Source organism: Onychomys torridus, chromosome 3, assembly GCF_903995425.1.
Source record: "Onychomys torridus chromosome 3, mOncTor1.1, whole genome shotgun sequence".
Classification (NCBI taxonomy): Eukaryota; Metazoa; Chordata; class Mammalia; order Rodentia; family Cricetidae; genus Onychomys; species Onychomys torridus.
In genome coordinates this window covers 15,790,258-15,806,898 of record NC_050445.1, presented here as the reverse complement: position 1 = coordinate 15,806,898, position 16,641 = coordinate 15,790,258, and the positions used below count along the sequence as shown (strand labels likewise).

Here is a 16,641-nt window from a genome sequence, read left to right as displayed (position 1 = left end):
CTAAGTAGATGTTTTACAAATCACAGACATTTGGAGCTGAGATAATTATAAATGTATGCTGGATGTCAGCCAGCAAATCTGAGACCCATCTTGCAATCCCACTTGCATGCTGAGGATATGGCTGAAAGAGCCTCCTGCCTGATCTTTGCTTCTCTAGCACCTGAGCCACCATGTTCTTGTATATGTGATCTTTTCTCTTATTCATAGTTTGTGACAGGAAAGCTTACCTGATAAATATGACTACATAATATAGTACAAAGAGGGGGTGTCCAAGAATTATAAGAATTACATATCTAAATCCCATTATCAAATACACAATAGAAACAAACTAATTAAACTATTTAAGGGACATTAATACCTATCTCACATATAAATTGAGAATACCAGGTAATATAGTTTGGAAAAAAAGAAAAGGAAGAGAGGAAGAGGAAGGAGTAGGAGGAGAAAAGGAGAAGAGGAAGAAGAAGGAGAAGAAGAGGGAAAGGAAGAAGAGAAAGATGATGACAAATAAGACAATGATGACTAACTAGGCCTGGGGATATTGTTCAGTTAGGAAACTATATACTTGGCATATGCAAGGCCCTGGTTCAATCACTGGTTCCCCAAAAGGAAATCTTCTGTAGTAGTTGAATATTATAGGTACTCATCCTTACCAGCCCCTTTCCTTATCTTCTGTTGAATATGAAATAACTTCATCATTTAAACCATTTGCGTTTGTCTGTCTCTCCTGGTTTCCTAAGCTTTCTCTTCAGTGTCAGCATCTCAAGACCATCTTACTGACACTCAGTGAGCCCCCTTTGAGGGCAAGAACACTGTATTATTGAACTGTGACAGTAATGGGTTTTGTTTTAGACTTTTCTTTCTCAAAGACATAATGGTGCCTACAGAATTATCCAGTAGTGATTACCTCAGCATATCTGGCTTTCCTTCCCCAAACTTCTTTTTGGGAGCAGCATGGGAGTGCCATGTTAAGACAAATTCAGTAGTTATTTGGGAAGAGTTCAGTGGTCCGTTGTCACCACAGGAACCATGGACAAGAGCAATGATGGCATTCATACCGTAAACTAACCTTTCCTTCTATAGGATGCTGTGAGGGAAGGAAATTATTCTAAGTCTACATACTGGAAGGCCTGACCTTGAGCAAGTTTCTAATGTTGTTCTGTTGCTGGTAGTCTTGTCTAGATTGGGTGTTTCCAAGCTCTTAGGATCTTATGCAAAAAGCTTAACGCACACACAAATAGAAAAGCAGTAAGCTTTATTTAAAGAAGCAGCAGCAGAAACACTGCAAGGGAATTGAGAGCTACTTGAGGTACAGTACCCAAGAACAGCAGTTATCATTTTGGGCTTTCTTCTATGGACTCTAGGGAGAGGAGGAGAGGGTTGCTGAAAGTCATAGGGGAGATTGTTCCCCATTTTGATTGGCAGGCTGGGTTATGTACATCGTTCTCTTTTTGGGATTCCCTTTTTTGTGATGCAATTAAAAAAAAACATCATATGTGCTCCAAATTATGCCTAGGCACAAGATGGTCAGTAGGGGAAATTTTCCCCCAATAATTCACTCAGAGGACACAGTTTGCTCAACTGTACATACACCCAAAACCAGTCCAGTCCAGTTCAGCACAGTATCCATAGTTTCCAGATACACATTCCAGAATATGCTTGATCACAAAAAGAGCTATTCAGAAGTTGCTAAAGGAGGAGTATTGTCTGGAGTAGGGCATATATACAGCTTGGTGCAGGTACAGGTCTCAGGTGAGGAGATATATGCCATGCAGAGTCCTGGCTTGCTAAGCTATTTTCTACCTGCCTCCATTCTACATGTAGTCTGGCTTCACTCCAAACTTCTTAAGTAAATGAATAAACATATGCATGTGTAATCATCTCAGAAAGTGAAAAACCAAGAAAAACTGGACAGGATTCTGTTCAATTTAGGGAGTAAAGAAAAGGAGCTGCTGTGACACTTATATAGTGTGTTGCACGGGTACTTACATCCTTGGGGCCACCTGACTCACCTTAACTCCTCTGTGGTGGTGCACATGTTTTAGTCGCTTCATCCTTTTAAAAATAGAGCACTCTGTTGAGCATAGTCTTTTCTCCAGTGACTCCACATTCCTCCAATAGCATTTCCCAGAGTCACATGTGCCCCGTGAGAAATGGGATTATACACACGGGTGCCAACGGGTCATCAATTGGAGAGTGACTCTCCATGTCTAGTATCCCTGTCAACATAATGAAACTGTCGAAGAAGGAATGAGGTGATTTGGCTTTGTGCATAGGTGGAAAGAAAAGAAAGGGAGCAAGTGGCGAAAAGAAGCAATCATTTGCCCTTGTGCGTGTTCAACAAGGTAGATTTCTCTAGGTGCTCGGTGAATTAAGGATATGTCTAAGTATAAACGATCTTTTTTTATGGTATGTCAGTGGGTGGCATATATGACTAGATTAAAATTTACTTAGAAAATTTACATGAAGCCTTATGCTGTGCAATAGCCAAGAACAAAGGTATTCCATTGGAATGTGCGAGCATGCCATTTTACAAAATGTACTTATGCCATGTGTCACTGGGCCTATGCTGAGCTACACAGGTTTTGATAATAAACGGTATGAGCGTTTGTGTTTTTAACTCTTTCAGAATAAATCTGGATAAAGTAATGATCCTCAGTAAAACTTAGTCAGGAGCACCAAGCAACTTGTGTGAGAATGTGAATAGTTAGTGTTGAAGATGAACAGGAAAGCATAAACCCTGACATTTGATCATGGCATAGGCTCAAAAACTTTCTTCTTTGACCCTGTATATTTATCTATAAAATGGATCCTTCAATTTTGGAATTAGGAATATTTTATAGAAAGCTTGTATGGTACCTACTACCTGTGAGGCACTTAATAATGAATGGTAGTTTTGTCAACATTTTTATTAATAATTGTCAAGGCTTCAATTTTTGTATTTATTTTAAAGAAGTAATTCTATTCAGAGTAACAGAGCAATCATGTGCCCAAATTGTAGTAGCCAGTTGAAGCTGGACCATGCTCTCTTCCTGATGATGATTCCCTGTGGAGCCCTCTTCTACATTTTCCCATGTCTGTTTATGTAACCAACCACATATGGCAAAAGTGATCACACATGCAAGGTGCAGAAGAACAGCTCCTCGACTATTGCAGCAAGCTAAGCCCCAATCATGCATTGCTATTTTGATGAATATATTACCTGGCTAGCAATCTGAGGGTAGTGATTCAATGACAATTTTTTAAGTAGGCTAGGTTATACAGATAGTCTTAATATAATCAAATGATCCTTAAAGAAAAGGGTCAGTCAGAGATTATAAGATGTTAAGGTAATGATTTGAATATAGAAGAAGGGTTACCAGTCATAGATGACAGATGACGTCTGGAAACTACAAAGTACAAGAAAGTGAAGTTTTGGTTTGTTTTTTTTTAACTAAAGATCCTGAAAAAGACACAAACATACCAATCCCTGATGTTAGCTCAGTAAAACTTACTTTGAACTTTTGATCTCCAGAATATAAGACAATACATTTGTGTTGTTTAAACTGCTAAATCAGAGGCCACTTGTCACAGCTGCAATGGGGGACTCATACAGTATATGTCACTTACAAGATTAGCAATAGAAGACTGTGGCTTCTCTCTTGAGGTCCTTCAATCTGTCTCTAGCATCATTCACTAAAGGAAATCAGCTCTTGTGACCAAAGGAGCCCTGAGTGGCCTGAAGTAATGTCTGGAGGCAAGACACAGGAACTGAGAAGTGAGCTTAGAAGAAGTTCTTCAGCAACACCAATCACCACAGGACAGCAGCTTCATTGAATAGCCTGACTGCAACCTTATGTGAGAATCCAAGCCTTGTAGAAACGGGACTCCTGAGCAACAGAAAGATTACAAATATTGGTTGTCTTAAGCTGCTAAATTTCTAAGTAATCTGCATCATGCAATAGGTAACTAGTACAAAATCATGTTTATGTCTCCCACACAGAATCAGGCCTACACAGTCTGTAGAACACATAGAAGTGAGGCTATGGAGACTTCTGAAGGCAGGACTTCAAAATTAATACAACTTCTGCAGCAAACCCATGGAAATCAACACCAGGGAGCAGCCAACATGGCACACATGTGAGAGGCCCTCCCTCCGCATCCAAGCTTTCCCACTGAAGCTCAAACCTGGTAGAGCAGGGGCAAGCCTGGCAGTTGTGCCCTCTTAACGCTTAACTCACTGAGAGAATAATTACCATTATATTAAACATTTTGTTTTAAGAAATGTGTTGTGTAGCGATAAATAGCTAGCCTTTGCTGCAAAGAGAACACCTAACAGGCATTCTGAGTGATCAGTGCTGGCCCAGTGGGGTAACTTCCACAGCAGCATTGGCAATGGGTTCTACAGTTTGGGAATTTGCTGAACATGGTCTTTGTGCCATCAGCAACAATGACTACTGCCTTAGGGTATCTACTGATATGTTGAAACACCATGACCAAAAAAGCATTGGGGAAGAAAGGATTTATTTGGCTTACACTTCCATATTGCTGTTCATTATTGAAAGACGTCAGGAGAGGAACCCAATGACCTTATGGAGGCATTTCCTCAACTGAAGCTCCTTCCTCTCTGATGACTTTAGCTTGGGTCAAGTTGACACAAAAACCAGACAGTACAGCTACACTTATCCTCTCCACAGTTGTAGGTGACTTCTTGAATGTTGGTGACGGAAAGGGATAATTTTCCTTCTAAGCATCTGCACTGGCTTGGATATAGTATATGGTATGGATCAAGTCACTTCTGGGTATCCATCAGATCCAGCTAGAAATCTGTTCTCTAGGACACCCTTGCCAACATATTTTTCTTGCCCTTGGTTCATGTTGGGTCAACTGATCCTCTGAAACTATGCTGTATTTTCAAGTAATCTTCTAGTCAGGGCGATAGTATCCAGTCCTTCCCTGAAAGCAGGGACCTTCCGGCAGGCAGAGTCACTCTCTATTCCCAGTCCTTCCTCATTCTTCTCAGCAAAGTGTGGAAATGGTCTTGCTTCCTTCCTACTCTATAGCTGAGGGGTATGTGGGCAGGGCCCAGGGCAGAAATAGATGTGGCTTGTTCAGCAAGGCTTCCTTCCAGACAGTCTGTTAGAGTCTGCACAGCTTCCCAAATCTTTCTTGTGTATGGAGGAGGTAAACTCCTTGTCTGACCATAGCAAATCTTCTCTGTGTACTTCTGAGGTCCTGTCTTCCAGTCCCTTGTGGGTATCTCATCATCATCATATTGTTCTGCTCCTGGGTAGGAGTTCATTATATGATCACTTTGAATATTTATGCTGTATGTATTCGACATGGAGCGATACTAAATAAGTGGTTGTAAATGTCTTTATGGAAGAGGGGTTGGTGTGGCTTGCTTAGCCATGTATGCTAATGTGGGAGCCAAAGGCCAAAGGTCAATGTCACTTATCTTCCTCTATCGTCTCCACCTTATTTTCCGAAACAGGGTCTCTTGCTGAATCTACAACTTGTCAGTTGGATTAGACTGAACAGCCAGCTGGTCCCCAGGATAAATGTGTCCCTGCCCTGCTACCTAGTGCCTGGGTTATGGACACACAGTGAGGTGCTTGGCTTTTGTATGGATTCAAACTAAGGTCCTCACACTTGCACATCTGCAACATGAATTTTAAATGGTCTTATTAATAAAAAAAAAAAAAACACACCTGGAGCCAGGTATTGAGGTGAATGCTGGAAGATCAGAGAAGCAGAACAAGCCACAGTCTCTCCTCACCAGTTCCTCAGCTGATCCTGTTTCCTCAGACTGGAAGCTTCTGAGTCCTCATCCAGAATGGCTCTCAGCTGAACTGCTGCTCAAATCTAAAAGCTTAACCAGCCAAATGCTTCTAGTTTCTGGTCTTCATGCCTTATATATCTTTCTGTTTTTGCCATCACTCCCTGGGATTAAAAACTCACTTTCTGGGATTAAAGGCGTGTGTCACCATGTTTGGCTGTATCCTTGTGTCCTTGAACTCACAGAGGTCCAGACAAATTTCTGCCTCTGGAATGCTAGGATTAAAGGCGTGTGTGCTACCACTGCCTAACCTCTATGTTTAATATTGTGGCTGTTCTGTCTTTGACCCCAGATAAGTTCATTAGATGCACAATATTTTTGGGAACAAAATACCACCACACACATCAGGTGCTTTACCCACTGAGCCATCTCTCCAGCCTCTATCTAAAACCATTTTCTTAATGCATGCCTACAAGTACACACAGAGTTTTGCTCTCTCTCTGTGTGTGTGTGTGTGTGTGTGTGTGTGTGTGTGTGTGTGCGCGCGCGCGCGCGCGCAGTGAAGCCTCTCAATTCATGTTTTTAACAAACAGTGTGCCACTTGTGGCAGTGTGTACAGCACCAGGTGAGACCACATCTGTAGGTTCTGCCAGTGGCTATATGGCCACCTTTGGCTGTCAGCCAGTGTTCAAGGCTGGGGCTCCAAAGGGTTCTGCAAAGGTTTGGGTGGGGGACTAAAGATCATATTTCAGCACCTAAGCAGCTCCACAAACTGAGATTGCACAATGATTGCACCATCAGCTTTAAGAAGTGCTTCTCAGGGGCAAACACTGAGTGCAAGGAAAACCTGAGTGCTCACAGTGCTGAACTTGCCGCTTATGTCATCCTGTGTCTGATTTTTTCTCTGCTTCCTCCCCTGCCCCCACTCCCCACCCCCGCTAATTCTCAGCAAACTAACACAGCTAAGAAAACAGATTCAAGAGATAGATACCATTGCTGCAAACTCTGACTGTCACTTCTAGCCATGTGTACTTGGAAAAGTAATTTAGCCTTGCTTTGTCTTAGTTTTTCATCCAATAGAATGAGGCTTAGGTTGTTGTATAGGACTAAATAAAGTCCTCTTTCCTTAGAGTACCCTTCTCCTCTTCTCTATTCTGTCAATCAAGGATGCATTCCTCAGAGCAGACTCATACAATAGAGATGTAGCTACAGTCCTAGAGAGGGAGAAGCCCAAGATCACAATGCCACTGAGGTGGATTTTGTTCCAAGGCCTGCCTACTTCCTTCTTATAAGAAAGCTGCTACTTTTCTTTGTTCTCATAAGGCCTCTTCCGAGTTCACACTCCAAGAGAGAGCATGCTAGGGCGACTCTTCTATGGGCACTCACTCACCCTATCATGCTGACTTATCTTTAAGACCTTCTTTAAATTAATGCTTATTAACTTACAGAAGCTTCTTCCATAAACACTATATCAGGCAGCTCCAGGGGATCCAAAAATTCATTTCATAGCGCTCTTCTAGCCCTATCTTTTTAGATTCCGACTTCCCATATATAAAGCCCAAACTATATCTACTACATGATTAGAAACAGAGTGAATGTCATGGCTGCCAAGGGATTTCATGCAGTAAAATGCTAAGATATACAGACATTCAGTTAAAAGATATTTGGACCAGACATGAGCTTGCATACAGTCAGAACAAATACCTCTGCTGTTGTTTTGTTCTAGGATATCCCTGAAAGGCTCCTATGTTGAAGTTTGATCGCCAGTGGAGCAGTTTTCATCATGGGCAGAGATTTGGAGAAATGATTGGATCATGAGGGCTCATCAGTCGATTAATCTATTGGTGGGTTAATAATTGGATAGGCTATGGAAGAAAAATGCAATAGTTGTGATTCCCTTGAAGGGAGTATGCCCTTAGTGTCTACCCTTGAGAGTCTTGTCTTATTCATTTTCTTTCTCTCTCTCCCCCTCTCTCTCCCTCTCCATCTTTCCTCTTTCTTTTTCTCTGTACCTTTTTCTCCCCTCCATTTTCAGACTTCCATAATGGCATCAACTTTTGTCTCCCATTTTGACTCCAGAGCAATGAGGCCAAGAAACCAGAACCCAAACCTCTAAAATTTGAAACAAAATCTCTCTCTCTTTTTTTTTTTTTTTTTTTGGTTTTTTCGAGACAGGGTTTCTCTGTGTAGCTTTGTGCCTTTCCTGGATCTTGCTTGGTAGACCAGGCTGGCCTCGAACTCACAAAGATCCGCCTGCCTCTGCCTCCCGAGTGCTGGGATTAAAGGCGTGCACCACCGCTCTAGCACAACAAAAACAGTTTTATCTGGTAAAGCGAATGATTAGAGGTCTTGGGGCCAAAACGATCTCCACCTATTCTCAAACTTTAAAAATCTCTCTTTTAAATCATTCACCTCAAGTATTTAGCTAGAAGTAGTTAAGTGTCCCCCAGTCACACATCTAGCAACACTTATATGGCAGAGACTTAGGCATGGTGATTCTTGGGTCCTCCTTAGGTCTCTCTCATCTGTCTGGAAGCAGACTGACTCTTGGTAATGTCTTCTAGGATTTGACTAACTGGAGGAATCCAGTTCTGCCAACAAATCCTATCCACCATTTGTCTCTGACCCAATTATAGAAAACAATTTAAGAATGTTCTCTTACAAGGAGCAGGTATGAGTAAGGCAGCAGCCAGGCTTAGAAGCAGAGAGCAATAGAAGGGGCTTTTGAATCCTAAACTCAAACATGACACAGTGTCACTGCTTTCATACTCTACTGGCCAAAGAAACTGCTAAGAATAGATCAGACTCAATGTGGAGAAATAGCTCTTCCTCTTTATGAGACAAACAAGGAATTAGAGCCATGTTGCAATCTATTACACAAAGACCATTCTGCCAACTATAGCCATCTTTTTTTTTAATTAAAAAAAATTACCAAGTTTGAATGCCCACCTACCTCCATCAGCCTCACACCCTCAGGTCTATTTCCAATAACATTAGCCATGCAGGCCCAGCACAGGAGTCTTATTTGCATGCTTTCTTGGTTACCACTGAATTGGAATCACTCCCATCCCTATAATTAAAAATAAAGAATGAGTATCTGCAGGACTGATCTATCAACTCCTTATGCCTAATCTAAAATCAACAAAGCTTGGGCAATTGCAAAATAAGAAGCAAACTCCCACTCAATGAAGCAGGCTAGAGCCTCATCTCAGACAAAACAAAACAGAAGCAAACTGCTGCTCAATGGAAGCTTGGACTTCACATCACACAAGTAATAAAAGAAGCAATATGCACAGATCAAATCTCAAAATCACAGACAACAAAAGGCCAGAACGATATGTCTCCTCCAAAGCCAACAAGTCTTACATTCTCCAATGAGAATAACCTAAAAGAAACTTAAGACACATCATTTAAAAAGAAACATCACAAACATGATCACAAAATTCACAGAGATCAAAGAAGATGTAAGCCAACACCTAAATGAACATAAAGAAGATAGGAAGAAGTTCCAGAGTTAACACACAAGTATATGACTGAAGGAAATTGTGAAGAAAATTCAAGATTTGAAAACTGAGTTCACTAAAGAGATAGAAATACAGAAGAAAACTTGAGCTGAAGTAGAGATTAAATTAAAAACTTAATAACCTAATTAGAAAACTGAGGGGAAAATTTTATAGACAGTGTATCAGGACTTGGAGATAAAGTAGAGGAATGAGACATTTGCTCAAAGAAAAGAGAAAAGAGTTAAAAACACATGAAAGGGGTATGTAGGAATTTTGAAATACTAAGAAAAGACCAGATCTATGAATTACATACATATAAGAAGATGAATCCCAGGCCAATGGCATAGATCAGAGAAGAAAACTTCCCTGAAGTAAGGGAAGACATAGTCATAAAGTTACAAGAAATGCACAAAACACCAAATATTGAGGGCCAGAAAAGAAAATCCCCATGGCACATCATACTTAAAACACTAGAAATAGCCAAGGAATAGAGGGTATTGAAAGCTACAAGGGGAAAGCAACAGTCACATAAAAGGAACTCCCCCACACAGTAACAGCTAGCTCCTCAAGGAAACTTGGAAAGCTGAAAGAATCTGGAGCCATGCACCAAGATCACAGATGCCAACCTAGATTACTGTACCCAGCACAACGACCTCCCATGGTTAAAGGGGCAAAAAAGAAAAAAAATACACTTTCCATGATAAAAATAAAGAATTCACACCCACCAAATCAGTCTTATATAGGATTCTAGAAGCGATGATTCAGACTGAGGAGAGGAGGAAGCAAGACCAAGAGACCCCAGAAAGAAAACAAATGATGCTATAATTATCAAAAGACAAAGTGGAAACAAGAACAGAGGTGGGAGATGAACAAGCAACACACACCCTTCAATCATACTTTAAACATTACTGGCCGAACTCCCCAATCGAACATCCATCCTAAATTTCATAGGGAACCACAAAAGACTCCAGACAGCCAAAGTAATCCAGAACAAAAAGAACAATCAGGAAGGATTACAATACCAGGTTTCAAGCTATCTTACAGAACAATAGTAATCAAAATGGCATGGTACTGACTCAAAAAAAGATGTGTAGGTCAGTGAACAAAGTGGAAGACCTAGACATGAGTACATATAACACATCTGTCTGTATTTCACAAAGTGTCAAAAGCAAACAGTGAAAGACAGAATTTTCAATAGATGGTGGTGGCATAACTGAATGTCCACATATAGAAAAATGAAATTAGATTCAAATCACCCTGCACAAAAATCAACTCCAACTGGATCAAAGACCTCAATGTGAAATCTGAAATGTTGAAACTGATAGAAGAAAAGAGCTGTGTCCTATAAGATACAGGCATAGGACAGGAATCTCTGAATAGGACCCCATTTGTTCAGAAATCAGTCCCAAGAACTGGTAAACAGGACTTCATAAAATTAAAACTCTTCTGTATAGCTAAGGGAATAATCATTTGAAAGAAATCCGCAGAGTGAGAGTCTTTGCCAGAAACACATCTTATAAAGGTTTAATATCCAGAATATACAAAGAACTAAATAATTAAATATAAATCAAGAAAGCAGAGGATCTAATTTAAAAATGGTTTATGGATCTAAATAGGGAAATGTAAAAAAAAAGAAATAAAAATAACTAAGAAACATCTTTCCCTAAAACTATCAACATCCTTAGCAATTACAGAAATGCTAATTAAACCTACCTTGAGATTTCATCTTATTCCAGACAACCTGGCTATGACCAATAAGACAACTGACAACAGATGCTGGAAGGGATGTGGGAAAGAGGAACCAAACCCTCACCCACTGTTGGTGAGATTGCAAACTGGTGAAGCTGCTCTGGAAGTCAATGTGGAGAATTCTCAAAAGCTAAAAGTAGACCTACCATATGATTCAGCTATACACTCCTTGGCTTGTAAACCTAAAAGACTCGATATCTTGCTACAGAGATACTCAGCCATGTTCACTGTAACTCTGTTCAAAATAGCTAGGAAATGGAAATAATGTCCTTCAATTGATGACTTATAATAAAAAATTGGTACATAGACACTGTATAAATATTATTTAGCTATAAAGGAAAATTAAAGAATAAAATTTGCAGGTGAATTAATGGAACTAAAAAAATAGTATACCAAGTAAGGTAACCTAGTCTCAGAAAGACAAATGTCACAAACACTCTTATTTATGGATCCAGCTCCAAAGATTTAGATGTGAGTATATACCCTGAAATAAATCCAAAAACAGAAAGGACTCATTAGGGGTTTGGGTTTGGGGATGGAAGCTCTCTAGTGAGAAGGATAATGGGACATGGGTTCTATAAAGAAAAATATGGGGGAAAGAAACTAACTGGGGAGGGGAGAGGAAGTAATCAGAGGAGAGGTAGGAAGAAAAAATAACTAAGAATATTCTAAAAGCCATAGGGAAACAATATTTTATAAGCTTACTTCAAACTACACATGAACATATACAAAACACTCCTGCACCCAAGCAAGGCTTAGGGAACACCACGGAAGAGGGGTGGAAAGATTATGTGAGCCAGAAGATCAGGAAGCTTGCTGTGAGATTCTGTCTCCTAGTAACACCAGAAGCTACACTCATAAAGTCTCACAAACATGAGCTGGACAAGTAGGGCCCCAATAGATATGCCAAACTGAACTGACAAAAGCCCCCAAGGCCTCAGCCCCACACAAAGAACTATAGTCAACTGAGGAGAGGTGGAGACAGGAGAGGTGGCCTTCCCCAAGGAAAAGCATACCAAGTGGTCATCCCTGAAAACTTACATACAGGTAGCATTAAATGGACTGAACAGCTTCTTAGGAACATATATGTATATACAAATATGCAATAACAATTAGCAAAAAATAGGCCATAGATATGAAAAAGAGAGGGAAGAAGTATGGGAGAATTTGGAAGGAGGAAATGGAAGGGAGAAATGTTGTGATTAAATTATGATCTCAAAAATTAAAAATAAAACTACATGTAATATGTATAAATGATATATTTACAAACTATCTATGTCTATATTGGTAAATAGATTAGATGATAGAATTTAAAAAGAGTTTTTGCTATACTAGGTGATAGCACTCCCCCAAGATCTAGACTAATAAAACTTCCAGTGCTACGCATGGAAAATTTCCCTTAGAGTTGTTGATTGGGGTTCAAAGAGACTTCCAAAATAATGTGAACTATTGCCATTGCCTTTCATTGCCTCCCAGAAGGTGAAGGTAAGACCCTATTGCTGAAGACACCTCCCATTTCACATACAAGACTGAAGGAATCCAACTGGGACTGACTTTGAAGCCTTCTCATTGAGGCTAACTCTCATAGCACAGAGGTCCTTATACTCACAGAGTAACCCCAAAAGGTCCAGAAATGTTAATCATGCCAACGTGTCTCCTCAATGGAAGAGATAAAAATCAAATACCTGCATTCCATCCAGAAAGATGAGTAGATTTTAATGAACTAGTGACCTTTTTGCTGCCTGTGGAGGCAGATCTCACCTTCCTTTTGCTATAGAGGCAGACCTCTCCCAAATTCCCCAGAATGATTATTCCAGACTCTTCCCTCCCTAAACTATTACCTATCCTTAGGGGAGATGTCACATGTACCTATGGCCTGCTGACCACTATGCTATCAGTCAGACACCACACTAGATTCTAGGTGTTTTAGCTATAGAACCCACCCTCCTGGTATTGTGTACTTTGTAAAGAGTTTGTAGTCACACCTTAAGCTCCATTCTGCACCTGGATTTGTACTGATTGGACTTACTGTTGCATGGAAACCTTTTCCCAAATTGTCCTGTTTTAAATATGCTGACAATGAACCACCTAGCATTAGACTCCCAGAAGTCTGATCCAAGTTGATGAAGTCAATCTGCACTGGGTTTTCATTCTTATCTGTTCTTGTAGTTTGCTTCCCTGTATGATACCTACAAGGACCCCGTCAATAGTATTGGAAAGTGCTATGCAAGCTGCAAAGGGAGAAACACAATCAGTAGTCCTACACAGCTGTAAAGCCTACAGACTACAGTAATGACAAGCCTGGCAAGATATCCCAATAGTGCGGTTATGGCACTTTTATCTTGGGAATAATAAATAGCTGTTTAAATAGACTTAAGTCCCCCTCAAAAGGAAGTCATTTCTGCCTGGTACTGTAAATCTAACAAACTACCTTTTGCTGGAGAAGTCATAGACCCAAGAGGAAAGAGCCTTTTCTTTTTTGTTGCCTTCTTTTTATAATATAATTCCTAACTGTATCCTAAATGCTTATCTTTACACCCACAGATAAGTGTAGCTCTCATCTGCAGACACAGATCATTGCAGAAATCCACAACTGGTCAAAATGCAGAGAACTACCGCTGGTTACAATAGGGTGCCCAGCTCCAGTGGATTCATCTGCACATCTTCAATGCAAACCTCACACCAACAGCTCAGGAAAAATCACAGACGATGGAACAGAAAGAAATGTAAGACCCAGAAGAGCAGAAAAATCAGAAAGTCTATTGCAAGATAGTGTCTTCTAGAAATAACATAGAAGCTGCACCCATAAAATCTCAATGACATGATTGCATAATGACAACCCAGTTGACATACAAATGTGAATATGGGGAGTTTCACAAGGCTGCATCCCTCTAGGAAGAGCTAAAGGCAAATCTGCCGTAAACACACACACACACACACACACACACACACACACACACACACACACAACACACACACCACACTCACAACACACATTATGTGTAACAATAAAGAAGAGGAAATGAGTTTGTCAAGGAGTAGGGGACATAGGAAGAGTTGGAGGGGAAGGATGGATGACTATATACAATACTCGTATAAAATTCTCAAAAATGTGAATTAAAATATTACAAAGTTTAATCAGAGAAATCAAACATCTAAGTAATATATGATTGGAAGAATACTTTCATGCAATTCAGAAGTTACCCATCAAACACACAGTGAAGTTTTATATGAATTACAAATGATGTTTCTAGTTAGAAACTTTTATCTTCAATTTTTTACTTTTATGACTTTTTTATGAGTATTTTCAAAAATCTATTTAGGAAACCCTAGGACATAATTTAAGTTCCCTTTGTGTTTCCTGGACTGAGAAAGGTTTTTTATCAAACAGAGAACTATATTTGGGGTACCATGTATTATATAGCAAAGAGCATAGTACATCAGTTACAAAGCTGTAGAGTATCGAAATCTACTTTCTGAAAACACATTCCGTTTTAGTTTTCTTACTCTACACTCCTGGCGATTGAGTGGATGTTGAGGAATTTGTCAGTGATGTGCTGCCATCTGCTGTACCACACCTGCAAGCACCACTCTTTTCTTTCGATGGTTTCCTACATTTCTAGCCCGAAACATACTGCAGTGAACATCTTGCCCTTGAAAAATACAATTTCTTAATCCCTTTTGTGCCCATGGGACTCTGAAAATATTTGTATGAGAATGTTTTAAATTCAAGTAGTAACACATAGCAATTATCAAGATCTTTCTAATAACAAAAATGTGGTTGGTTGAATTTGTTTTAACACAAAGGTAACAAAACCTAGAACCAGTCTAAAATCCACTACGGATTTAAGCAAGCATGTAAGTAAGTGACGTTGAGGCATCTGCAGAATGTAAGATGATAAGACATTTAGTGGCATGTTGCTCATTCTCCCAGTCAGAAGAAAGGTTAAAGGGTTGGGGATTTAGCTCAGTGGTAGAGCGCTTGCCTAGCAAGCACAAGGCCCTGGGTTCGGTCCTCAGCTCCGAAGAAGGAAGAAGGAAGAAGGAGGAGAAGGAGGAGAAGGAGGAGGAGGAGGAGGAGGAGGAGGAGGAGCAGGAGGAGGAGGAGGAGAAGAAGAAAGAAGGCCACATGAATTCTACCCATGAACCTATAGTATTCATTACCCCTTCTGAATATTTGATCATTCAATGTGAAAGAATTATCATCAAAATTTACAGAAATAAATTTCATGAAGACTCATAAAAATTACCTTTAGATGCCATGTGATGACCATGATAATGGATGTTTCTAATGTTTTTGTAATTATGAGTTACTGTGTATAGAGAGATCAAATATATGTTGCTTTATTTGATTTACCAATGGCCTGACTAAAGTGAAGATTCTAGCTCTAGATTTATTTGATCCTGGCTGCTCTTCCTACTTTCCTTCTTCCATTTTGATCCTTTATCATTTCTCTTTATCCCTTCATTTTTCTTCATTCTTCCTCTCTCCTTCCCTTTCACCTAACTTCGTTTATCTGTCAATACATCTTTATTAAGAAACGAGTAAGTGCTGAACATGATGGCTCAGCATCTCAGCCAGTATGGCCTAAGACCCAGTGATCACACAGCTAAAGAACACAAACTTCCAAGTACCCCATATCAGTGGTCCTCTCCAAAGATAGTCATTTAAGTCTTTAGGATTTTTGTAAACTTTACAAAAGATGAGAGACGTTAGTCGCAATCAACTAAGATCATCGTCTTTTTCATATCTCATTTTCCCTCATGCTATTGTTGCAGAGTCCTTGATGTCTACAGAGAGCCACTGAAGGTGGAAATAATTTAGTTTGAGTTTGGTGATGTATATTTATGTGGTTCATATTCATTTTCATGCATAGAGGAGTTGCATAACCTCATGGTTATACAATATTAAATATGGATTTCATCTAATTTGCCACTATGTAGGTAATTTTTATATACTTACAAATAAATCTACACCTAGTTTTGTGATTTTTGACCTCTGGAAGACAGAAGAGAAGCCTATGTGACTGTGAAAGTTAATATTTCATAGGTACTTTTTCACCAAATTAAAATTCTTTTAAGAAAATATATTTATCTGCTTTTTCCTACACTAGACACCACAGTCTTGAAAAATGTATCCAGAATCCAATCCATTTAAGTATTTCTCCATGTAAGTGGCTGTGATTGTTAATTTTCATCAACTTGACAGGATCTAGAATCACCCAAGAAAGAAGAAGCCTTATAGAAGGCTGTGAGGGATTATCATGATCAAAGTAACTGGTGTGGCTGGGTTTCTATGGTCAGGCATGATCTCTTGCCTGTTGAGTAGGCCTTAAGTCCAGTTAGACAGTTATTAGTTACCACCTGGATATGAGAACCACTATTGCACCTTCAGGGATGTCTTGTCATGATGTTTATTATGATAGTTCATTGGCATCTTTGGTAGTTTGAATGTAATTGCCCCCATAAGCTCATAGGGATGGCACTATTAGGAGGTGTGGCTTTGTTGAAATAGGTATGGCCTTGTTGGAAGAAGTTTGTCACTTTGGAGGTGGGCTTTGAGGTCTCATGTATACTGAAGCCACATCAAGTGTCTAATCGCACTTCCTGTTACCTTTGGATCAAAATGTA

General features: G+C 39.8%; 1 long non-coding RNA gene across 1 annotated transcript; it reads right to left on the bottom strand.

Moving 5' to 3' along the window:
- Positions 1-454: 454 nt before the first annotated feature.
- Positions 455-11,078, bottom strand: LOC118579176. Its single transcript, XR_004944443.1, has 4 exons — positions 10,975-11,078; positions 8,712-8,828; positions 7,463-7,623; positions 455-3,869 (listed from the first exon to the last, which is right to left on the bottom strand). It is a non-coding gene; the product is annotated as an uncharacterized LOC118579176 (long non-coding RNA).
- Positions 11,079-16,641: the final 5,563 nt, after the last annotated feature.